The sequence below is a fragment of the Bufo bufo genome, chromosome 3 (assembly GCF_905171765.1).
Source record: "Bufo bufo chromosome 3, aBufBuf1.1, whole genome shotgun sequence".
Taxonomy (NCBI): domain Eukaryota; kingdom Metazoa; phylum Chordata; class Amphibia; order Anura; family Bufonidae; genus Bufo; species Bufo bufo.
In genome coordinates, this window is record NC_053391.1 from 380,934,545 (window position 1) to 380,959,156 (window position 24,612).

A 24,612-nucleotide genomic window follows, 5' to 3' on the forward strand; every position below is an offset into this window, starting at 1 on the left:
ATACCTATGCTGGGAGAACAGGCCCAGGAGGAATTGGTGATGCAACTTAATTCACTGGAATGGATGCATACCAAGTTCTACGTTGGTACGCGGTTCAGCGGGTTCCCGTAATGGCCAAATTTGACAAACCCGAGGGCAAGGATTATAATGGCCCTGGCTTATTATGGGGGGCCTTTGCAGAACCGGAATGTGGGAGTGTGGCAGAGTCACGGCTTTGGGACATATTTGACTACAGAGAGGCCGTGCTGGATCTCCCTATGGCTGAAGACCTAAGGCCAGACCTGATTGAACTGGCTGTCCAGGAATGGGAACTGGAGCAGGATTACCAGCACCTGGTCAGCTCCAGTCAGTCACACTATACCCTGCAAGTACCACCAGAGCAGTGGGAGATCGAACAGAATTATGCGGACTTATATGATCAAGTGACACCGCCTGTCTCTAACCTGATAGGGCTTATGGACTGTACACCATTAGGAGCGTTGAGTTTCGTTCCCCCTCCCCAACAACTAAGCCCGTCATCAGGAGACCTGCATTCGGTACCTCCTACTCCCCAACCAGCCCCAGAAATGAGGGACCTTATCGATTGGTCCGGGGAAGACCCACAGATGGCAGGTGGAGATGGGACCTAGATCTCTCTACCGGCCCTACAGGGATGCGGGGCAGCCGGCCCAGATCTCCAACTCCAGATGGGGGTAATACAGGGAGAGAAGTGTGTCGTCCTTCCTTCCCAGCGGCAGAGTGCTTTACAGGGAGGGGAGACAGCCGGTCTCACTCCACAGCGGCAGTGTGCTTTACAGGGAGGGGAGACAGCCGGTCTCACTCCACAGCGGCAGTGTGCTTTACAGGGAGGGGAGACAGTCGGTCTCTCTCCCCAACAGCAGCAGTACCAGGAGGAGGAGGTAAGCAACCCCTCCCCTCCACAGCCAACCCCAAACCAGGTACTGGGGTCAGTAGAGGAGTCGTTAGCCCCCTCTGGCCCCCTCCCAGCAGAAGAGCTGGCATCTGGGCAGAGCGCCTCTGGCCTCTGCCCTACTTGTCCCCTTACTACCCAGCAGGACTGTACTCCAGTCCCTCCAGCAGAAGAGCTGGCATCCGGGCAGAGCGCCGCTAGCCTCTGCTCCACCGACCCCCTTGTTACAGGGCTGGCTTGCACCCCCCTCACCCCAGCAGAAGAGCTGGCATCAGGGCAGAGAGCCGCTAGCCTCTGCTCCACCGACCCCCTTGTTACAGGACTGGCTTGTACCCTCCTCGCCCCAGCAGAAGTGCTGGCATCAGTGCAGAACACCGCTGGCCGCTGTTCCCCAAGTAGCCCCAGCGGTTTGCCTAGCACACCAAGGGGAGACAGTAAGCCCCACAACAGTGCAGATGGGACCGTAGTCTCTGTACCTGCACCACTGGAGATATGGACAGTCTGTCCTGGTCCACAACAACAGGACAATGTATTGGAAGGAGAGGCAGTCTGTTTTCCCCTACAACAAGGGAGGGTGTCGCAGAGAGAGGAGCCTGTTACCCCTTTCCTCCAGCAACAGCTTTGTTCAACCAGGGGAGAGGGCACCCTGGGTAACTTTCCACCAAACTATGGATTTATAACGGAGCACATGTGGCAGGAGGACACTGGGACAGCTACCCTGGGTGAGAAAGGCCGGCCGACTATCAGAACCCCAGACCGATTGAAGGTCTGGAGTCTGGATAGTCTTTTTGGTAAAGGGGAGAAATGTAGCAAACTCACCTTTTTGCCAGAGTTTGCCATGAGCTTTTGGAGGGGGCTGCGTGCCCGCCTCTTGCCCTGGGATTATGGTCCCTTAAGTTATTGGGTCTTAAGGCACTTGGGACTGAGCCCTCTGTCCCTGGATTGCATCATTTGCCTTACTTGCTTGGATTTTACTATTCCCATGGTGAGAACAATGGATGAAGCACATGGTGAGAACAATAGATAGCGGCCATTTTAACTCACAGACACTGTTCTGACTTTTCAACACAGTGCTATCTTGCCTGTATTTGGTGCACAGAGACATCATTCAGTAGTTTGAAACTACCAAACAGGGGACACATTTATTAGTGACTATTTTCTGTATAACTTGTATATTTTCGGTGTAACTGGCATAAAACTGTATCTTCCAAACTACTGAACGGATGTGGGTGAATTTTGGATATGTGGTTCACCCAGATCCCCCGGTTCCGAGGATATACTGGTTATGGGGTTATTGCATGTTTTGGGGTTCCTGTGATATGTTTTATAAAACTGTATTTCTCTGCCTTTGATAATTATATTCGCCATTGTGTTCAGTAATTATCACCGGCAGAGAGGAGGATTTTGGGTGGGAGTGTCTGTGTGTATTGTACGGATTGATTGGTTGTATTTCAAAACCCTGTGGGCAGTACTATGTTTGTGGATTGTATGTAAATGAGGCTGTTGGGTTTAAAGTAGGTGTGCTATGTCTAAATAAAGTGAGTTCCTGTTTTAACCCTCAAGGTGAAGTGTCGTCTCATTCTTGGGGGAGGATTTATTGCATGCTGTCCCAGTTTGACTGCTAGGAGTGAAAACCTATTCGTATGGTTTCCTATTCAACTGTCTACAGCATTCATATGCTTGAAGAGGATTTATATGCTTCTTCGGTTCGGTGATTGTGGTGTTTGCCAGAGTGCTTGTAAACCTCAGGAAAACGCTAGGAGCATCCGTCAACGGAGGTACTCAGTCAGGGTGCCAGGTGATCCGTTACATTGGTGGCAAGCAGTGGGATGGCGTCCTGGTGTGAGAGGAACAACACCCTGGAGACACAGGAATTATTATGGAGCGGCATAGAGCCAGCGAGTCCCTGGACAACGCTCGAGGTAGAAAAGGAATGGAACCGGAGGTTACAGAACCTCTTGGCACCACTGGTCAAGCCAATAGAAGAGGCAACCAGGTTGGACTGCAGAGAGAGCGCCCGACAAGAGATGTGGGAAGAAACCCTAGAAGGTGTCCAGCGTTGGCGAGGTGAGCGTCTTCCCAGCAAGGAGCAGCGATTACAAGCCAGAGTGGCCCTACGGATACCTATGCTGGGAGAACAGGCCCAGGAGGAATTGGTGATGCAACTTAATTCACTGGAATGGATGCATACCAAGTTCTACGTTGGTACGCGGTTCAGCGGGTTCCCGTAATGGCCAAATTTGACAAACCCGAGGGCAAGGATTATAATGGCCCTGGCTTATTATGGGGGGCCTTTGCAGAACCGGAATGTGGGAGTGTGGCAGAGTCACGGCATTGGGACATATTTGACTACAGAGAGGCCGTGCTGGATCTCCCTATGGCTGAAGACCTAAGGCCAGACCTGATTGAACTGGCTGTCCAGGAATGGGAACTGGAGCAGGATTACCAGCACCTGGTCAGCTCCAGTCAGTCACACTATACCCTGCAAGTACCACCAGAGCAGTGGGAGATCGAACAGAATTATGCGGACTTATATGATCAAGTGACACCGCCTGTCTCTAACCTGATAGGGCTTATGGACTGTACACCATTAGGAGCGTTGAGTTTCGTTCCCCCTCCCCAACAACTAAGCCCGTCATCAGGAGACCTGCATTCGGTACCTCCTACTCCCCAACCAGCCCCAGAAATGAGGGACCTTATCGATTGGTCCGGGGAAGACCCACAGATGGCAGGTGGAGATGGGACCTAGATCTCTCTACCGGCCCTACAGGGATGCGGGGCAGCCGGCCCAGATCTCCAACTCCAGATGGGGGTAATACAGGGAGAGAAGTGTGTCGTCCTTCCTTCCCAGCGGCAGAGTGCTTTACAGGGAGGGGAGACAGCCGGTCTCACTCCACAGCGGCAGTGTGCTTTACAGGGAGGGGAGACAGCCGGTCTCACTCCACAGCGGCAGTGTGCTTTACAGGGAGGGGAGACAGTCGGTCTCTCTCCCCAACAGCAGCAGTACCAGGAGGAGGAGGTAAGCAACCCCTCCCCTCCACAGCCAACCCCAAACCAGGTACTGGGGTCAGTAGAGGAGTCGTTAGCCCCCTCTGGCCCCCTCCCAGCAGAAGAGCTGGCATCTGGGCAGAGCGCCTCTGGCCTCTGCCCTACTTGTCCCCTTACTACCCAGCAGGACTGTACTCCAGTCCCTCCAGCAGAAGAGCTGGCATCCGGGCAGAGCGCCGCTAGCCTCTGCTCCACCGACCCCCTTGTTACAGGGCTGGCTTGCACCCCCCTCACCCCAGCAGAAGAGCTGGCATCAGGGCAGAGAGCCGCTAGCCTCTGCTCCACCGACCCCCTTGTTACAGGACTGGCTTGTACCCTCCTCGCCCCAGCAGAAGTGCTGGCATCAGTGCAGAACACCGCTGGCCGCTGTTCCCCAAGTAGCCCCAGCGGTTTGCCTAGCACACCAAGGGGAGACAGTAAGCCCCACAACAGTGCAGATGGGACCGTAGTCTCTGTACCTGCACCACTGGAGATATGGACAGTCTGTCCTGGTCCACAACAACAGGACAATGTATTGGAAGGAGAGGCAGTCTGTTTTCCCCTACAACAAGGGAGGGTGTCGCAGAGAGAGGAGCCTGTTACCCCTTTCCTCCAGCAACAGCTTTGTTCAACCAGGGGAGAGGGCACCCTGGGTAACTTTCCACCAAACTATGGATTTATAACGGAGCACATGTGGCAGGAGGACACTGGGACAGCTACCCTGGGTGAGAAAGGCCGGCCGACTATCAGAACCCCAGACCGATTGAAGGTCTGGAGTCTGGATAGTCTTTTTGGTAAAGGGGAGAAATGTAGCAAACTCACCTTTTTGCCAGAGTTTGCCATGAGCTTTTGGAGGGGGCTGCGTGCCCGCCTCTTGCCCTGGGATTATGGTCCCTTAAGTTATTGGGTCTTAAGGCACTTGGGACTGAGCCCTCTGTCCCTGGATTGCATCATTTGCCTTACTTGCTTGGATTTTACTATTCCCATGGTGAGAACAATGGATGAAGCACATGGTGAGAACAATAGATAGCGGCCATTTTAACTCACAGACACTGTTCTGACTTTTCAACACGGTGCTATCTTGCCTGTATTTGGTGCACAGAGACATCATTCAGTAGTTTGAAACTACCAAACAGGGGACACATTTATTAGTGACTATTTTCTGTATAACTTGTATATTTTTGGTGTAACTGGCATAAAACTGTATCTTCCAAACTACTGAACGGATGTGGGTGAATTTTGGATATGTGGTTCACCCAGATCCCCCGGTTCCGAGGATATATGGGGTTATTGCATGTTTTGGGGTTCCTGTGATACATTTTATAAAACTGTATTTCTCTGCCGTTGATAATTATATTCGCCATTGTGTTCAGTAATCATCACCGGCAGAGAGGAGGATTTTGGGTGGGAGTGTCTGTGTTTATTGTACGGATTGATTGATTGTATTTCAAAACCCTGTGGGCAGTACTATGTTTGTGGATTGTATGTAAATGAGGCTGTTGGGTTTAAAGTAGGTGTGCTATGTCTAAATAAAGTGAGTTCCTGTTTTAACCCTCAAGGTGAAGTGTCGTCTCATTCTTGGGGGAGGATTTATTGCATGCTGTCCCAGTTTGACTGCTAGGAGTGAAAACCTATTCGTATGGTTTCCTATTCAACTGTCTACAGCATTCATATGCTTGAAGAGGATTTATATGCTTCTTCGGTTCGGTGATTGTGGTGTTTGCCAGAGTGCTTGTAAACCTCAGGAAAACGCTAGGAGCATCCGTCAACGGAGGTACTCAGTCGGGGTGCCAGGTGATCCGTTACATACTGGTTAATATTCTCCAATGTTGTTTGAGAATAGCTGCAATGTTGTCACTATTAATACTGAACTCAGACACAAAGGGGATACGGGCTGGGGAACGTTTCGTGTCACCCAATCCCTCCCTAATGGCCTCTTTGGTAAGGGGCTTAATTCTGGCTAAATGTTCTTGGATAAGTTTTTTAGGATATCCACGTGTCCGAAATTTGGACCTCATTTCTTGCAATCTGTTCTCTACTGAGGTAGGATCTTGCACAATTTTCTTCACTCTAAGGAGAATCTAAAACATGGTTATTTAATAGTCGTCCCTTTGCTTGATGCTAACAATATGCAGGGTCTGATCTGAGGTCTAATATGAAGGTTCAAACATGGAGGTCTGATGGAGGTCTCATCTGAGGTCTGATGGGGATCTGACTTGGAACTTTAAATGGGGTCTGATCTGAGGTCTCATATGGGAGGTTTAACATGGAGGTCTTATGGGGGTCTCATCTGAGATTTGAAATGGTGGTCAGATCTGAGGTTTCATATGGGGGTCTGACCTGAGGTGTGATATGGGGGTCTGATCTGAAGATCTGATGTGGGGGACTCTTCTCAACATCTGATATGGGGGTCTGATTTGAGATAAGATAAGATAAGATGCCTTTATTGTCACTGTACAATACAATGTAATACAATGTACAATACAATGAAATGTTGTTTGGAGCAATCCTAGATGCCATGGACAGAGGAATGAGAACTAACATTTAAACTAAAGTATTACACTAGAAAAACAAAACATTGCACTAGAAAGCATTACTATTCACAGTTCACAGCATATATATAGCAAGAGCAAAGTAGGAAGTGCTTATGAGTGTATATATACACACTGATTCAGACACCACTGCAGACAAGAGATCATCATGGGTTCATGAATGCAGCAGTCACTTTCAGTCTGTGGTAGTTTCTATCCTTGGAAGGGGCAATAGTCTCTGAGCATTTAGGAGACTGATTGCTTTGGGGTAAAAGCTGTTCTTCAGCCTAGTGGTGCGGGCATGTAGGGTTCTAAGACGCCTACCAGAGGGTAGGGGAATGAAAAGGCTGTGGCCGGGGTGAGTTGGATCCCCGCAGATAATTTTTGCCCTGTTGCTGCAGCGAGCAGTGAAGATGTCCTCCAGTGATGGTAGCTGAGTACCAGTGATTCTGACAGCTATTCTGATGATGCGCTTGAGGGTCTTCTTGTCCTCAGAAGAGCAGCCGGAGTACCACACTGTAATGCAGTATGTGATAACAGATTCTATGGTGCTCCTGTAAAAATTGACTAGCAGCTGTTTTGGGAGTTGTGCTTTCTTCAGACTCTTCAGAAAATAAAGCCTCTGAAGGCCTTTTTTGGTAATTTCTGTTGTGTTTTTTATCCATGACAGGTCCTGACTAATATGAACTCCCAAGAATCTGAAACTTTGAACTATCTCCACGTTCCCACCATTAATGCTAATGGGATGGTGTCCATTTCGTTTCTTCTTCCTAAAATCCAGAATTAGCTCCTTTGTTTTCTTGGTATTGAGTATGAGGTTGTTGTTCTTACTCCATCTCTCTAAGTTCTCAACCTCTTTCCTATAGGCTGTTTCATCATTGTTGGAGATCAGGCCTATCACGGTCGTGTCATCTGCAAATTTTATAATGGTATTGGTATTGTGAATAGGTTTACAGTCATTTGTGAAGAGGGAGTAAAGGAGAGGGCTCAACACACAGCCTTGCGGTACCCCAGTGTTTAGTGTTAGGGATGAAGAGAAGTGTTTGCCCATGCGTACGACTGGTCTGATATGGTGGTCTGATTTGAGGATCTGATATAGGAGTATGATTTGAGGTCTGATATGGGGGTCTGATTTAAGGTCTGATATGGGGGTCTGATCTGAGGATCTGATAAGGGGGTCTGATCTGAAAGGTAAGGGGGTATTTAAGGGGGTAGTTTTTATACTGGCATACATTATAAGGAGGCATTTATTTATACTGGCATATATTATAAGGGGTATTTTTTGTTCTGGCACACATTCGGGGTATTTTTCTACTGGCGGTGTGCCTAGGGTGTTTGGCACCCGGGGCGGGTCTTTTCTCTGGCACCCCCCCCAATACTTGACCACATACCTCTTACATCCAGGGACATCTCCTGTCATGTAGACCTTCTCTTTCCTCTTCTCCTCCGTTAGACCGCCATGACGCATCTCGTCTCTACAGAGTTTGTAACACAGACATGTTAGATTTCTCAATTTTTCAATCAACCTCCCCATCCTGGTTCCCCCACAGTGTCATCCTGCTGCCACTCCCAATACTGTGCCCGTTGTGCCCCCTAATGCCCCAGGTACTATACTGCTGAAAAAATAGTGACATAATTGGGGTCATTTATCAAACTGGTGTAAAGTAGAACTGGATTTTCAAAAGAGCTGTCAAAAATGAAAGGTGGAATCTGATTGGCTGCTAAGCAACTAAGCCAGTTCTACTTTACACCAATTGGTTAATTAGCCCAAATGTCCCTATAGTGTTCACAGCAGTTATAATGTCCCCTAGAGTGCCCCCAGTAATAATAACACCCTATATTGTGCTCCAGGTAATAATGCCTGTATAGTGTCCCCAGAAATAATAGAATTGCCCCTACAGTGTCTCCTTAATAGCAGCGCCCCCAATGCTGCCCCCATATAGCAATTTCATCCACACTACCCCCACACAATAATTTCCCCCACTCAGCCCCATATAGTAATTTGCCCCACACAGTAATTTCTACCACACTGCCCCCATACAGTAATTTGCCCACACTGCCCCAACTCAGTAATTTCCCCCACACTGCCCCCACACAGTAATTTCCCCCACACTGCCCCCACACAGTAATTTCCCCCACACTGCCCCATACAGTAATTTGCCCCACACTGCCCCCACTCAGTAATTTCCCCCACACTGCCCCCACACATTAATTTTCCCTACACTGCCTCCATACAGTAATTTGCCCCACACTGCCCCATACAGTAATTTCCCCACACAGTAATTTCCCCCACACTGCCCCATACAGTAATTTCCCCCACACTGCCCCTATACAGTAGTTTCCCTCATACTGCCCCCATACAGTAATTTCCCCCACACAGTAGTTTCCCCCACACATTAATTTCCCCCCACACTGCCCCCATACAGTAATTTGCCCCAGGTAAGTAAAAGAAAACGGTCCTGGAGACATATGCGGTTCCTCTTTCAGCTTTGCTTTAATAGTTGATCAATTCACAGACATCACCACATTCCACATGACATAGCGTTAACGCGTTTCGGGTAACCACCCTTAGTCGTAACAATTTGTCAAGTGTGGTATTCCTATTTAAAGAGTCAAGGAGCACTCCCCCCTATGACAGGGAAGGGATTCTCCGACTTCATAGGTTGCCACACACATCAGCACACCTTGCAATCATGGTTAGTATAATTGCTATCACACTATGCGGACACCGCCCAGAGGAAAATTAACCCTAGGATCACTGTGGCATTTGCCTGCTATCAGTAGCCGCATAGTGTGAATGTGTCCTTGTTTAAAATACATTTATCTTCCCTATTAACATGTTACATAAAATAAAATAATAATAAAACAAAGAAAACAATGGCCTTCAGAACTCCCCCCAGTTACAAATTGTTACATCTAGGTAAATTGTATTAGACAACTGGATAATGTTATATATAGTTCAAAACAAATTGTCAGTAAATTATTCCTAGTCTGATTCATCATATAACAAAAATGCTGGCACTCTGCGTTAAACATAGTATGCAGGTGTCAGCACTGTGTGTGCACGTGTGACCTGTGATAGGTCACAAGTGCCATGATGAGACCGATTCTCAATCACTTCATGTGAGGCCGAAAAGACGCACCGTCTGACTGTGATCCTATATTGGAGGACTGATGAACAGAGATGTGCGCAGACCTCGGGACAGTCTATCAAGACAAATCAGTAAGTATATTTAAACCATAATACCGGGTTACTAGCACAGATGAACAGTTTTATTTCATAATCTATTGATAGACATAGGTCAGTTCTTTTTTCAGATTGAGACCTACTGGAGTTCTAGTACCAAGTCTAAAAATCCAGTAGGCTTCTCTGAGAAGGATTTTTTTCCGATAATCCCCCCCTCTTCTGGGGGCCAGTACTCGCTCGATGGCAAAAGCTTGAAATGATGACACTTGGCGTGAATGTTTATATATAAAGTGCTTGGCTGCATTCGATATATTTAAAATATTAGGGTTGTTAATATAATTCAAGTGTTCCAGAATGCGATTTTTGAACCTGCGGGATGTGCTGCCTACATACATTAGATCACAATGCGTACATTTTATCACATATATTACACCCTCCGTGTTACAATTAATGTAACTACGGATGGGATATTTGTATGTATGACTTGAATTTTCAAATGACTTAGTAGGCAGCACATAGTCACAGGTTTTGCAAGGGTTACCTCCACATTTTGTAAAGCCCTTGTAAACAAGCCAATTCTGTTTGAAATTAGTTCCTTTGCCACCGGCGGTGTACAGGGATGGAGACAGCGAGCAGGACAGGGTTGTGGCTTTTCTAGACACAATTCTACATCCTGATTTCAGGGATTGATATAAAATATGATCATCATATAATATAGGTAGACATTTCTGTATGACAGAGCTAATTGCATTGAATTCACTACTATAGGTTAATGATAGAGTTGGAATTCTGTTCTGGTCACTGTCTCCACTTTCCCTGGCACCGCCCGCGGTCGATTTATTAGCTGATCTATGCTTTGAACCTCCAAATAACATATCTTTCCTGTCCTTTTTTGAGGCTATCTCTCGTCCCCTTCTAATCATCCAACCTGGATAGTTTCTCTCTCTCAGTCTTTTCTCCACCTTATTAAACTCTTCTTCCAATTTATTTCTTTCACTACAATTTCTAGCTATACGTGTAAATTCACCCACGGGGATTGCTCTGATGGTGTGGATAGGATGATGGCTCCTGGCATTTAGTATGGAATTGCCTGCCACTTCTTTTCTATACGTGATGGTGTGCACTATCTCACCCGGAGACCCGCGGAGTGTCAAATCTAGGAAGTTCGTATGCACAGAATGTGCTGCGCATATAAATATCAATAGATTATGAAATAAAACTGTTCATCTGTGCTAGTAACCCGGTATTATGGTTTAAATATACTTACTGATTTGTCTTGATAGACTGTCCCGAGGTCTGCGCACATCTCTGTTCATCAGTCCTCCAATATAGGATCACAGTCAGACGGTGCGTCTTTTCGGCCTCACATGAAGTGATTGAGAATCGGCCTCATCATGGCACTTGTGACCTATCACAGGTCACACGTGCACACACAGTGCTGACACCTGCATACTATGTTTAACGCAGAATGTCAGCATTTTTGTTATATGATGAATCAGACTAGGAATAATTTACTGACAATTTGTTTTGAACTATATATAACATTATCCAGTTGTCTAATACAATTTACCTAGATGTAACAATTTGTAACTGGGGGGAGTTCTGAAGGCCATTGTTTTCTTTGTTTTATTATTATTTTATTTTATGTAACATGTTAATAGGGAAGATAAATGTATTTTAAACAAGGACACATTCACACTATGCGGCTACTGATAGCAGGCAAATGCCACAGTGATCCTAGGGTTAATTTTCCTCTGGGCGGTGTCCGCATAGTGTGATAGCAATTATACTAACCATGATTGCAAGGTGTGCTGATGTGTGTGGCAACCTATGAAGTCGGAGAATCCCTTCCCTGTCATAGGGGGGAGTGCTCCTTGACTCTTTAAATAGGAATACCACACTTGACAAATTGTTACGACTAAGGGTGGTTACCCGAAACGCGTTAACGCTATGTCATGTGGAATGTGGTGATGTCTGTGAATTGATCAACTATTAAAGCAAAGCTGAAAGAGGAACCGCATATGTCTCCAGGACCGTTTTCTTTTACTTACCTGCAGCCTGTTACGGGAACACTCCCCCAGGGCCTCTGGAGCCGGGACCATATTTATTACGGAGGTGAGCTGGATAAAGTTTTTTTCTCTAGTAATTTGCCCCACACTGCCCCACTCAGTAATTTCTCCCACACTGCCCCCATACAGTAATTTATCCCACTCTGCCCCATACAGTAATTTGCCCCACACTGCCCCCATACAGTAATTTGCCCCACACTGCCCCCACTCAGTAATTTGCCCCACACTGCCCCCATGCAGTAGTTTCCCTTACACTGCCCCCATACAGTAGTTTCCCTTACACTGCCCCTATACAGTAATTCCCCCACACTGCCCCCACTCAGTAATTTCCCCCACACTGCCCCCACTCAGTAATTTCCCCCACATTGCCCCCATACAGTAATTTCCCCCACACTGCCCCCATACAGTAGTTTCCCTCACACTGCCCCCATACTGTAATTTCCCTCACACTGCCCCCATACTGTAATTTCCCCCACACTGCCCCATACAGTAATTTACTCCACACTGCCCCACATACAGTAGTTTCCCCCATACAGTAGTTTCCCCCACACAGTAGTGTCCCCCACACTTTCCCCACACAGTAGTGTCCCCCACACTTTCCCCACACAGTAGTGTAACCCACAGAATAATTTCTCCCACACTGCCCCATACTGTAGTTTCCCCCACACAGTAGTGTCCCACACACTTTCCCCACACAGTAGTGTCCCCCCACACAGTCATTTTCCCCACACTGCCACCCACACAGTAGTTTCCCCCACACAGTAGTGTCCCCAACACAGTAATTTCCCCACACTGCCCCCATACAGTAGTGTCCCCCACACTGCCCTCCACGCAGTAGTTTACCCCCATTGCCCATATAGTAATTTCCCCCCCACATAGTAATCTCTCCCATAATAATTTTCGCCCACACAGTATCCCATCATATTTCCCCCCCACATGTCCTCCTGTGTGCACCCCCCCTCATGTCCCCCAAAGTTGGCACATAAAATTAAAAACAAAAAAAAAAAACCCTAAAAGCTAAATACATCTTTATTGATGGAAGAGCTCATTGCTTCTGGGCCTGGCAGTGGCACCCAATAGAGAGTCGGCACCCCTCCTTCCCCCCTTATTCATCATCATGCCTCAATGTGACTGCTTCTGCCCCTGATCAACGTGTCGCTGTCCTCCTGTAGCTCGCTCCTGCTATAAGGACCTGTGGCTCCTCTTACTTCCAGCTTCAACGCAACTGACGCTGTGTCGTCCTCCATACCCCTCCTGCTCCGGGTTACAGGCTGTAGACCAGAAGAGGCTGTGGCATGGATGTTGGGAATGGAATTCACGTGAGGCTTTTTTTGTTTTGTTTTTTCCAGCCACTTGACAATCAGTGGGTTTGGGAGGGGCACATTAAGGTGACCATTACAAGGACATTACTGGGGGCAGGGAGCGCATTATTCTTGGCCGCTATAGGGACATTACTGGGTCAGGGAGGACATTACTGAGGGAAGAGGAGCATTACTGTGGCTGCTATAGGGAGATAACTAGTGGTAGACGGGCATTACTGGGGACATTATAGTGACATTAGTGGGGTCAGGTAGGACATTACTGGGGGCTCTATAGGGACATCAGGGCAAGGGGGCATTATTATTACTGGAGGCACAATATGAGGCATTATTATTACAAGGGGCACAATACAATACATAATATTAATACGGGGCGTTATTATTAAAGGAGGCACAATACAATACATAATATTAATACTGGGGCATTATTATTATAGGGGGCATAATACAATACATAATATTAATACTGAGGCATTATTATTACAGGGGGCACAATGCAATACATAATATTAATACTGGGGCATTATTATTACAGGGGGCACAATACAAAATATAATATTAATACATTGGGGCATTATTATATTATTGAGGTGGCATTTTTAATATTAGGGTATACTTAATATTGGGGGCACTGTAGGAACATTATTATTATGGGAGGCACTGTGGATGCATTATTATTATTATTATTATTATTACTGGGGGAATTATAGGGGGCACTGCCCCCTGCATTATAATTATTGAAGGAAAAATACATAATATAATTAATACTGGGGGCATTGTGGGGGCATTATTATTGCTTGAGACGCTATTATGGGGGCACTAAGGTGGTATTTTTAATACCGGGGGATTATTATTACTGGATGAATTATATGGGACACTGTAGGTGCATTACTATTAGTGATGGCCTTGTGGTTCACCCGGTGGTCGGTTCGCGGCGAACTTTGCGCGTTCGCGATCCGCCGAACATGCGAACATATGGTGATATCCGCGCACGCCATATTCTTTTGCATTGCGCCAAACTTTGACCAATGACACATCCATCAGGTGGGACAGGACAGCCAATTGAGACGTTTCAGCACATGGACACACCCACAACCCAATAACAGTACCCAATCTGGCAGCCATTTTACCTCATGTGTTTTGCCAGTGTAGGGAGAGGTTGCATTTTGGAGCAGGGACAGGCACCAAACACTAACTAATAGGCCCACAAAAGTCAGTTTAAGGACTGGTAATGTTGTGCTATCGATAGGTGTGATACACAGAGGGGTGTGATATACTTATAATATACTTTCTAACATAGAAAGTATATTACAGTGCATTTGTATGCTTCCAGAAACTATTGATTAATGGCTGCGATCTATTAGCTTCCACAAAATAGTGATTGAGGTTTTCCATATACCTGCGTCCACAAAATTACTGCTTGTGGGTGACATACCAGCTTCAACTAACAACTGATTGAGGCCTGCCATATATCAGCTTCCACAAAATAGTGATAGAGGTTTTCCATATACCTGCGTCCACAAAATACAGATTGCGGGTTTTGATATACCCAGCTTCAACTAACAACTGATTGAGGCCTGCCATATATCAGCTTCCACAAAATAGTGATAGAGGTTTTCCATATACCGTATTTTTCGCCCTATAAGACGCACCGGCCCATAAGACGCACCTAGGTTTTTGGGGAGGAAAATAAGAAAAAAAAAATTTTTAATCAAAAGGTGTGCTTTTGGTGGGTTTGGAACTAATGGTGGTCTGTGGATGACGGACACTGTTATGGGGGGGATCTGTGGATGACGGACACTGTTATGGGGGATCTGTGGATGACGGACACTGTTATGGGGGGATCTGTGGATGACGGACACTGTTATGGGGGGATCTGTGGATGACAGACACTGTTATGGGGGGATCTGTGGATGACGGACACTGTTATGGGGGATCTGTGGATGACTGACACTTATGGGGGGATCTGTGGATGACGGACACTTATGGGGGGATCTGTGGATGACGGACACTGTTACAGGGGGGGATCTGTGGCTGGCACTGTTACAGGGGGGATCTGTGGATGGCACTGTTACAGGGGGGGGATCTGTGGATGGCACTGTTACAGGGGGGGGATCTGTGGATGGCACTGTTACAGGGGGGGGATCTGTGGATGGCACTGTTATATATGTGCCATCCACAGACCCCCCACCCCATAACAGTGCCATCCACAGACCCGCCCCCCCAGCCCATAACAGTGCCATCCACAGACCCCCACTCCTTAACTGTGCCATCCACAGATTCCGTGTGCCCCCCCCCCCCGCCGCCCCCCCAGTATACAAATATAAAATGTATTATTGAATTAAAAGTTATTAAACATGCCCCCCTCACTCCTAATAGTACCGTATATCCTAATTGCTTCTGTATAATGCCGGCAGGCAGGCCAGGCGGGCGGCAGCGTAACTACCTGATGTCACGTGCGCGTCACTCACTGACGTCACTTGCCTGCGCCGCCTGTTTCATTCATAAAGGAGGCGGCGCAGGCACCTGACATCAGGTAGTTACGCTGCCGGCCGCCCGGCCTGCCTGCCGGCATTATACAGAAGCAATTAGGATATACGGTACTATTAGGAGTGAGGGGGGCATGTTTAATAACTTTTAATTCAATAATACATTTTATATTAGAATACCGGAGCGGTGGGGCGGGGCTATAGTACAGTGACTGCACCGCCCCACCGCTATTGCCGGCCCCCAGCTCCTCCTTTCAGTCTCTCCCCCGGCCCCCGCTCCGTACATCGCATCCAGCGATGTTAAACTGTCAGCATTCGCCCCATAAGACGCAGGGGCATTTTCCTCCCATTTTTGGGGAGGAAAAAGTGCGTCTTATGGGGCGAAAAATACGGTACCTGCGTCCACAAAATACAGATTGCGGGTTTTGATATACCTGCTTCAACTAAAAACTGATTGAGGCCTGCCATATATCAGCTTCCACAAAATAGTGATAGAGGTTTTCCATATACCTGCGTCCACAAAATTATTGCTTGAGGGTGATATACCAGCTTCAACTAACAACTGATTGAGGCCTGCCATATATCAGCTTCCACAAAATAGTGATAGAGGTTTTCCATATACCTGCGTCCACAAAATTACTGCTTGAGGGTGATATACCAGCTTCAACTAACAACTGATTGAGGCCTTCCATATATTAGCTTCCACAAAATAGCGATAGAGGTTTTCCATATACCTGCGTCCACAAAATACAGATTGCTTCAACTGACAACTGATTGAGGCCTGCCATATACAGTCCTGATCAAAAGTTTAAGACCACTTGAAAAATGGCAAAAAATCATATTTAGCATGGCTGGATCTTAACAAGGTTCCAAGTAGAGCTTCAACATGGAACAAGAAGAAATGGGAGTGAGCCAAAACATTTTTTGAGCATTAAATTTAATGAAAACAACGAATAAACTGAAGCAGGCTGTTTTTCAGTTGATCAAAAGTTTAGGACCACACCTCCAAGAAAAAACAAAGTCATATGTAAGTTTTATTGTCCTGATGAAGGGGGCCGTTCGCCCCAGAAATGCGTTGACAGTCCTTTCAATAAAGAACTCCTTTACCTACATCATCCTGGTCCTGAGTTCCTCTGCATCAGCGCCACTTAGAAAGGTCTTATTTTCTTCTCATCTGAAATTCTTTCCATCCCAAAACTCAGCAACCAACGGAAAAAGGGCATAGACCGTGGCAGCAGACGTAGAAAACCGTGTACGCTGGACGGAATTATTCCACGTTTTATAGGCGTTGTGACTCTTCACAACCCTAAATGGTAAGCACAAACTGTTTTTTTTTACAATAACCAAACAGACGGTTCTACACACGAGGCGCTGCCTCCTGTTTTTTCTTTTCTTCCTTAGCTTACACAAAATAGTGATAGAGGACTTCCATATACCTGCATCCACAAAATTGCTGCTTGAGGGTGATATACCAGCTTCAACTAACAACTGATTGAGGCCTGCCATATATCAGCTTCCACAAAATAGTGATAGAGGTTTTCCATATACCTGCATCCACAAAATTACTGCTTGAGGGTGATATACCAGCTTCAACTAAAGAGGAAAAGGCAGGCCGTTCCGCAGGGGTGGTAGGGGTAGTAGGGGTCGGGCAGGTGCACCAGGCCGGAGCCTAAGTGGGAAGTTGGAGAAGGTGCGTGGGATTATGTCAAAGGACGCACCAGAGTTGGTTGAGTGGCTCACTCAGCCTTCCGCTTCTGCACCCTCCTCATCCTCTGTATGTGCACCCTCCTCATTCTCTGCTGTGTGCATCCCCAAAGACACCACCACCACCACCATAGCCCCTCCACTCGAGTCAGAGGAATTATTTTCCCATCCATTCCCAGACCTTACTGATGCGCAGCCATTCTTGGCATCGGATGAGGAAGAGGAGGTAGCAACGGCCGCCACCCAACGGTCTGACGACAGTACCCAGATCAGCCCAAGGAGGGTGGTCCCTGCTGTTGCTGCCTACTCCAAGATCTCTAATGTCAGTGGTGGTGAAGGTGACGATGATGACGTGTCGATGGACGTCACGTGGGTGCCCACAAGCGAGGAAGAGGAGGGGAATTCAGAGGGAGAGACGGAGCAGCAGATAGGGAAGAGAAGAAGGGAGGATAGGGAGGAGAAGCAGGCAGAACTCATAATGCACAGGTGGCAAAAAGCAGACTGCAAATGTATCTGGAGCGAGCCATCCACCATGCACGGTCACATCTTGCGCTCCCAGGACTCCGGCACATGGCTCTGCAGTGATGGCTTTTTTTAACGTGTCAGATCAGCTGCTAACAATACAGGGAGTGCAGAATTATTAGGCAAGTTGTATTTTTGAGGATTAATTTTATTATTGAACAACAACCATGTTCTCAATGAACCCAAAAAACTCATTAATATCAAAGCTGAATATTTTTGGAAGTAGTTTTTAGTTTGTTTTTAGTTTTAGCTATTTTAGGGGGATATCTGTGTGTGCAGGTGACTATTACTGTGCATAATTATTAGGCAACTTAACAAAAAACAAATATATATCCCTTTCAATTATTTATTTTTACCAGTGAAACCAATATAACATCTCAACATTCACAAATATACATTTGACATTCAAAAACAAAACAAAAACAATTCAGTGACCAATATAGCCACCTTTCTTTGCAAGGACACTCAAAAGCCTGCCATCCATGGATTCTGTCAGTGTTTTGATCTGTTCACCATCAACATTGCGTGCAGCAGCAACCACAGCCTCCCAGACACTGTTCAGAGAGGTGTACTGTTTTCCCTCCTTGTAAATCTCACATTTGATGATGGACCACAGGTTCTCAATGGGGTTCAGATCAGGTGAACAAGGAGGCCATGTCATTAGATTTTCTTCTTTTATACCCTTTCTTGCCAGCCACGCTGTGGAGTACTTGGACGCATGTGATGGAGCATTGTCCTGCATGAAAATCATGTTTTTCTTGAAGGATGCAGACTTCTTCCTGTACCACTGCTTGAAGAAGGTGTCTTCCAGAAACTGGGAGTAGGACTGGGAGTTGAGCTTGACTCCATCCTCAACCCGAAAAGGCCCCACAAGCTCATCTTTGATGATACCAGCCCAAACCAGTACTCCACCTCCACCTTGCTGGCGTCTGAGTCGGACTGGAGCTCTCTGCCCTTTACCAATCCAGCCACGGACCCATCCATCTGGCCCATCAAGACTCACTCTCATTTCATCAGTCCATAAAACCTTAGAAAAATCAGTCTTGAGATATTTCTTGGCCCAGTCTTGACGTTTCAGCTTGTGTGTCTTGTTCAGTGGTGGTCGTCTTTCAGCCTTTCTTACCTTGGCCATGTCTCTGAGTATTGCACACCTTGTGCTTTTGGGCACTCCAGTGATGTTGCAGCTCTGAAATATGGCCAAACTGGTGGCAAGTGGCATCTTGGCAGCTGCACGCTTGACTTTTCTCAGTTCATGGGCAGTTATTTTGTGCCTTGGTTTTTCCACACGCTTCTTGCGACCCTGTTGACTATTTTGAATGAAACGCTTGATTGTTCGATGATCACGCTTCAGAAGCTTTGCAATTTTAAGAGTGCTGCATCCCTCTGCAAGATATCTCACTATTTTTGACTTTTCTGAGCCTGTCAAGTCCTTCTTTTGACCCATTTTGCCAAAGGAAAGGAAGTTGCCTAATAATTATGCACACCTAATATAGGGTGTTGATGTCATTAGACCACACCCCTTCTCATTACAGAGATGCACATCACCTAATATGCTTAATTGGTAGTAGGCTTTCGAGCCTATACAGCTTGGAGTAAGACAACACGCATAAAGAGGATGATGTGGTCAAAATACTCATTTGCCTAATAATTCTGCACTCCCTGTAGTGTTGCCATCTGAAGCCTGTGCTGTCAACACATAAGTCGCGGTAAGCCCATCACTCACCTAGGGACGACCGCCTTAAGAAGGCACCTGGCCTCCCATCACTGAGCCCAGTGGGAGCAACGCCTTCAGAACCCACAAAGCCACACTCCTGGTGCTCCATGTCCTGCCTCTTCTCTTTCTCCTCTCTCCTCCCATTTCTTCTCCACTCCACCTTCCACCGTGCCGTTGTCGCGTTCATGTGGCACAAGGCAGGCTTCCGTAGCCCAAATGTTCGAGCGCAAAAAAATTATGACGCCGGATAATCCTCTTGCCCAACGGCTGACTGCTGGCTTGTTGGAACTGCTAGCCCGCCAACTACTGCCATATAAATTGGTGGAGTCGGAGGCCTTTAGAAAATTTGTGGCCACTGGCACACCGCAATGGAAGGTCCCTGGAAGGAAATATTTCTCCCAGAAGGGCATCCCTGAACTATATGGCCACGTTCAGCAGCAAGTTATTATATCTCTGGCACACAGTGTCGGTGCCAAGATACATCTGACCACAGACACGTCGTCTAGCAAACACGGGCAGGGAAGGTACATAACTTTTACTGCCCACTGGGTGAACCTTCTGACTGCCATCAAGCATGTAACCCGTGGCACCCGTGTGGATTTGGTGTTACCGCCACGGATTGCATGCTGGCCTGCCACTTTTTTTCCTCCTCTTACTCCATCCTCCATCTCCTCCTCAGCTGACTCCTCCTTTTCCACTGCTACCGCCTCTTCTGCTGGAATCCCCAAGCTCCCCAGAACCTTTTTGACGTGCCAGGTGAGAGGTTGCCATGCTGTGCTGCGGCTGTTGTGCCTGGAAGCCAAGAGCCACACCGGTCCGGCACTGCTTTCAACTCTGCGGTCACAGGCCGATCAGTGGCTAACCCCGCTCAATTTGACAGTTGGTAAAGTGGTGTGCAACAACGGTGCAAATCTGATGAGCACACTGAAACAGGGCAAAATGACACACGTGCCGTGCATGGCACATGTCCTGAACTTTGTTGTGCAGTGATTCGTTGCCAAATACCCCGGGGTCCAGGACATCTTATGGCAGGCCAGGGAAATCTCTGGCCATATTAGAAGATCGTAAAAGGCCATGGCTCGTCTTGCTGACGTTCAACAGCGACACCACTTGCCTGTCAGACGTCTGATTTGTGACTGCTCAACACCCTGGAACTCCACCTTGTATATGCTTGATAGGCTGCTCCAGCAGAAATGTACCGTTAATGACTTCCTGTACGAACTCTGCAGTTCTGGGGAGCTTGGTTTCTTTTCAACGCGCCAGTTGCTGCTTATGCTCGACGCATGCAGACTTCTGCGGCCATTTGATGAGATCACCAAACTGGTCAGTCGCAGCCAGGGCGCCATCAGTGACATCGTACCTTACGCCTCCTTTCTGGAGCGTGCATTGCGTCGTGTCATTGATCAAGCCGTTGAGGAGCAGGAGCTGGAAGATGAGGAAGTCGCAATGCTGAATGAATTCCCTGGGGGTGGTTACTCCATCTGAGACAAGTCAGCAGGAGTCTGAAGAGGAGTCAAAGAAGGATGGTGGCTGGGGGGAGGAGGAGGAGCAAGAAGAGCAGGCTTTAAACTTTTCGGCGATCTCTGGTGTTGTCCGTGGCTGGGGGGAGGAGACCGAGGACGACATTCTCCTGGTCGATGAGCAGAAGCCAGGGCGCTCCACCGCTTCCAATTTAGTGCAAATGGGGGGGCTTCATGCTCCAGTGTTTGAAGAGGGACCCCCGTATAAAAAGCATAAAGGTCAAGGACCTGTACTGGGTGGCAACGTACTTAGACCCCCGGTACAAACACAAAATGGCGGACATGTTACCAGCATCACAGAGGACTGTCAGAATCCAGCATTTCCAGGCCTTGCTGCGAAAGATGCTGCATTCTGTTGTTGCGGGCACTGGCAGAGGAATTTCCACCCACAGCGAAACACATGCGTGTACCAATCCTACCACGCCTGCAATAATAGGGCGGTTTGAAGATGTGTTGGCCACTTTGGATATGACATCAGTCTTGCAGCCAACCCATTGACAGCCGCCCTCCGGATCCAGTCTAAGGGAATGCCTAGACCGACAGGTGTCCGACTACATCGGGTTAACGGCCGATGTGGACGCTCTGAGAAGCGAGGAACCCCTTGATTACTGGGTGTGCAGCTCTGACCTGTGGCCAGAGCTTGCACAATTTGCCATGGAACTCTTGGCTTGCCCCTCGTCAAGTGTCCTGTCCGAAAGTACGTTCAGTGTAGCAGGGGATATTGTGACCGATAAGCGCACTCGCCTGGCTCACGACAGTGTGGACTACCTCACATTTTTTAAAATGAATGAGGCATGGATCTCAGAGGAATTTAACACCTGTGATGACCACGTGTAATGTAATTTCCTCATGCCAGCCCACACATATCCGCCTTAACCTAGAACAAAGATTGGTCCTTGCCTTATGTATATACAGCGACATAAAAGGCCTTTTATATCAGGTGAATGCCTAATTTTTGGGGCCTGTACTGGCCGACAGTTACATATTTATCCTGTGACTGCCTAACGTACCTTCAGCCACAGAATCCAAAGTTCTTTTCTGTCAGGTGAATGCCTATTGGCTAATTTTTGGGGCCTGTACTGGTCGACAGTTACATATTTATCCTGTGACCGCCTAATGTACCTCCAGCCACAAAATCCAAAGTTCTTTGCTGTCAGGTGAATGCCTATTGCCTAATTTTTGGGGCCTATAGTTACATATTTACCCTGTGACTGCCTAATGCACCTCCAGCCACAGAATCCAAAGTTCTTTGATGTCAGGTGAATGCATATTGCCTAATTTTTGGGGCCTATACTGGCCGACAGTTACATTTTTATCCTGTGACCGCCTAATGTACCTCCAGCCACAGAATCCAAAGTTTTTTGCTGTCAGGTGAATGCCTATTGCCAATTTTTTGGGGCCTATAGTTACATATATATCCTGTGACTGCCTAATGCACCTCCAGCCACAGAATCCAAAGTTCTTTGCTGTCAGGTGAATACCTATTGCCTAATTTTTGGGGCCTATACTGGCCGACAGTTAAATTTTTATCCTGTGACCGCCTAATGTACCTCCAGCCACAGAATCCAAAGTTCTTTGCTGTCAGGTGAATGCCTATTGGCTAATTTTTTAGGCCTGTACTGGCCGGCAGTTACATATTTACCCTGTGACCGCCTAATGTACCTCCAGCCACAGAATCCAAAGTTCTTTGCTGTCTGGTGAATGCCTATTGCCTAATTTTTAGGGCCTGTACTGGCCGACAGTTACATTTTTTAGCTCTAGCCACATTATCACACCCTTGTCTCACTCTTCTGCCTCTCATTATGGTGGCGTATGAAACGCATTCACCATAAGGACCTTCTAATGTCACAGGGTCATGTGACTGTGCCCCCCACCCATACTGTGCCCCTCACCCCGTACTGTGCCCCCTTATACCCTGCATACCTCTTACCACACCATGTGCAGTGCCCCTAGTCATTCCCTGTATTGTGCCCTCTTATACCCTTTTATCCGGTCACGGTATGGCGGTGTTATCTGGTCACTGTACAGAGGTGTTATCCGGTCCAACAACTGGATGGCCATAACTGTATCCCTTTCCCTGCCCATGCCATCCATTTTTAGACCTGGCATGAGCGGGAAAATTATGCAAATTGCGGTGCTAAGGACTTTTGCGCCAAAATCGTGTCAGAAATACGCCTAACATAGACGTATTTCTATATAATAAATGACCACCTAATTGTATTATTATTCGGGGTAGGGCTGATATCTTTATATTATATAGATTCTAGTGTATTATTCTGTGCCCTGTATTTCCCAGTAGAAAATGATCCTTGGGAAATACAGTTCTCATCCCTGACCACCAGAACCAGGTAGCGCTCTGTCAGTACATGGCGGCCTCCCCTCTCCGGCACGCTGCTCCACTGTGTACTGGTGCTTATTCTGACACTAGGGCTTGGTTCACATTCTATTTTTGCCATCCATTTAATGCATACCTAAAGTGTATGCGTTAACAGATGCCTCAGACTGATGCTGTACAGTGGCATCCGTTCACCATACAGTTCCATGGTAGAAAAATAAAAATTACGTTAACGTATGCATTTTTTTAATGGACTCTGCAGGATACAAAACGTGGAGTGCTGAACATTTGTATACATCAAACCAATAGGAAATACAATTTTTCTAGGCTCCAGCAGGACACATTTTTGAGAGTTTGCCTTTAAGATGCATAAAAATGGTCCCTGATTAAAAATTGTGGGAATTTTTGCCAATGATCCCCCTCTGGTATATCACTGTCCATGTTGTGGGACTATTTGTCTACTTCTAGTAAGTGTTTTCTGGCTGCAAATATGACCTGAAGGTTTTTCAGGTTTGCCTGCCATTAAAGTGAATGGGGTCCGCCTCGAATGCGCGGTTCGCGAACATTTGATCGCAAACGCGCGTTCGCGAATCGTCATAGACGTTGTTCGTCCATCACTAATTACTATTACTGGAGGCACTGTCAGGGGCATTTTTAGTACTGGAAGCAAAACAGGGGCATTATTATTGCTGGGGCAGGCATTATTGTAACTGTGGACACTATAGGAGGAATTAGTATTTCTATAGTACATTTTTGGTGGGCATTGGGGAGCACAGTGGGCACAGTATTGAAGGTAGCAGCAGGATGACAATGTTAGGGCACCATGGTGGGGAAGATGATGGAAATTTGAGGACACTAAGATGTCTGTGTGTCATACTCTGTAGAGATGGAACACGGCTACAAGATGTCATCATGTGTTGTCTGGTCCTAATGGAGAAGATGAGGAACAAGAATGTCTACATCAGAGGAGACGTCACTGAAAGAAGTCATCATGGCAGTTTAATCCAAATGGAGAAGATGAGAAAAGAGAAAATCCTACATCAGAGGAGAAGTCACTGGATGTAAGAGGTATGTGGTGCTGTATACACCTTTATGTGTGGTAATGTAATGATTAATGATTAATGACAGGACATAGCAGTTGGCACTGGCCACCACACAGGGGAAGATTCTAGGGAGGTTTTTGGTTCTACTGGGGCAGTATATTGTGCTGCACTGAGCCAAATAAAAAATTGCAGCACGATAGACTGCATCCTCTATGGTATTTCTGGCCCCGCATACTTGAGTT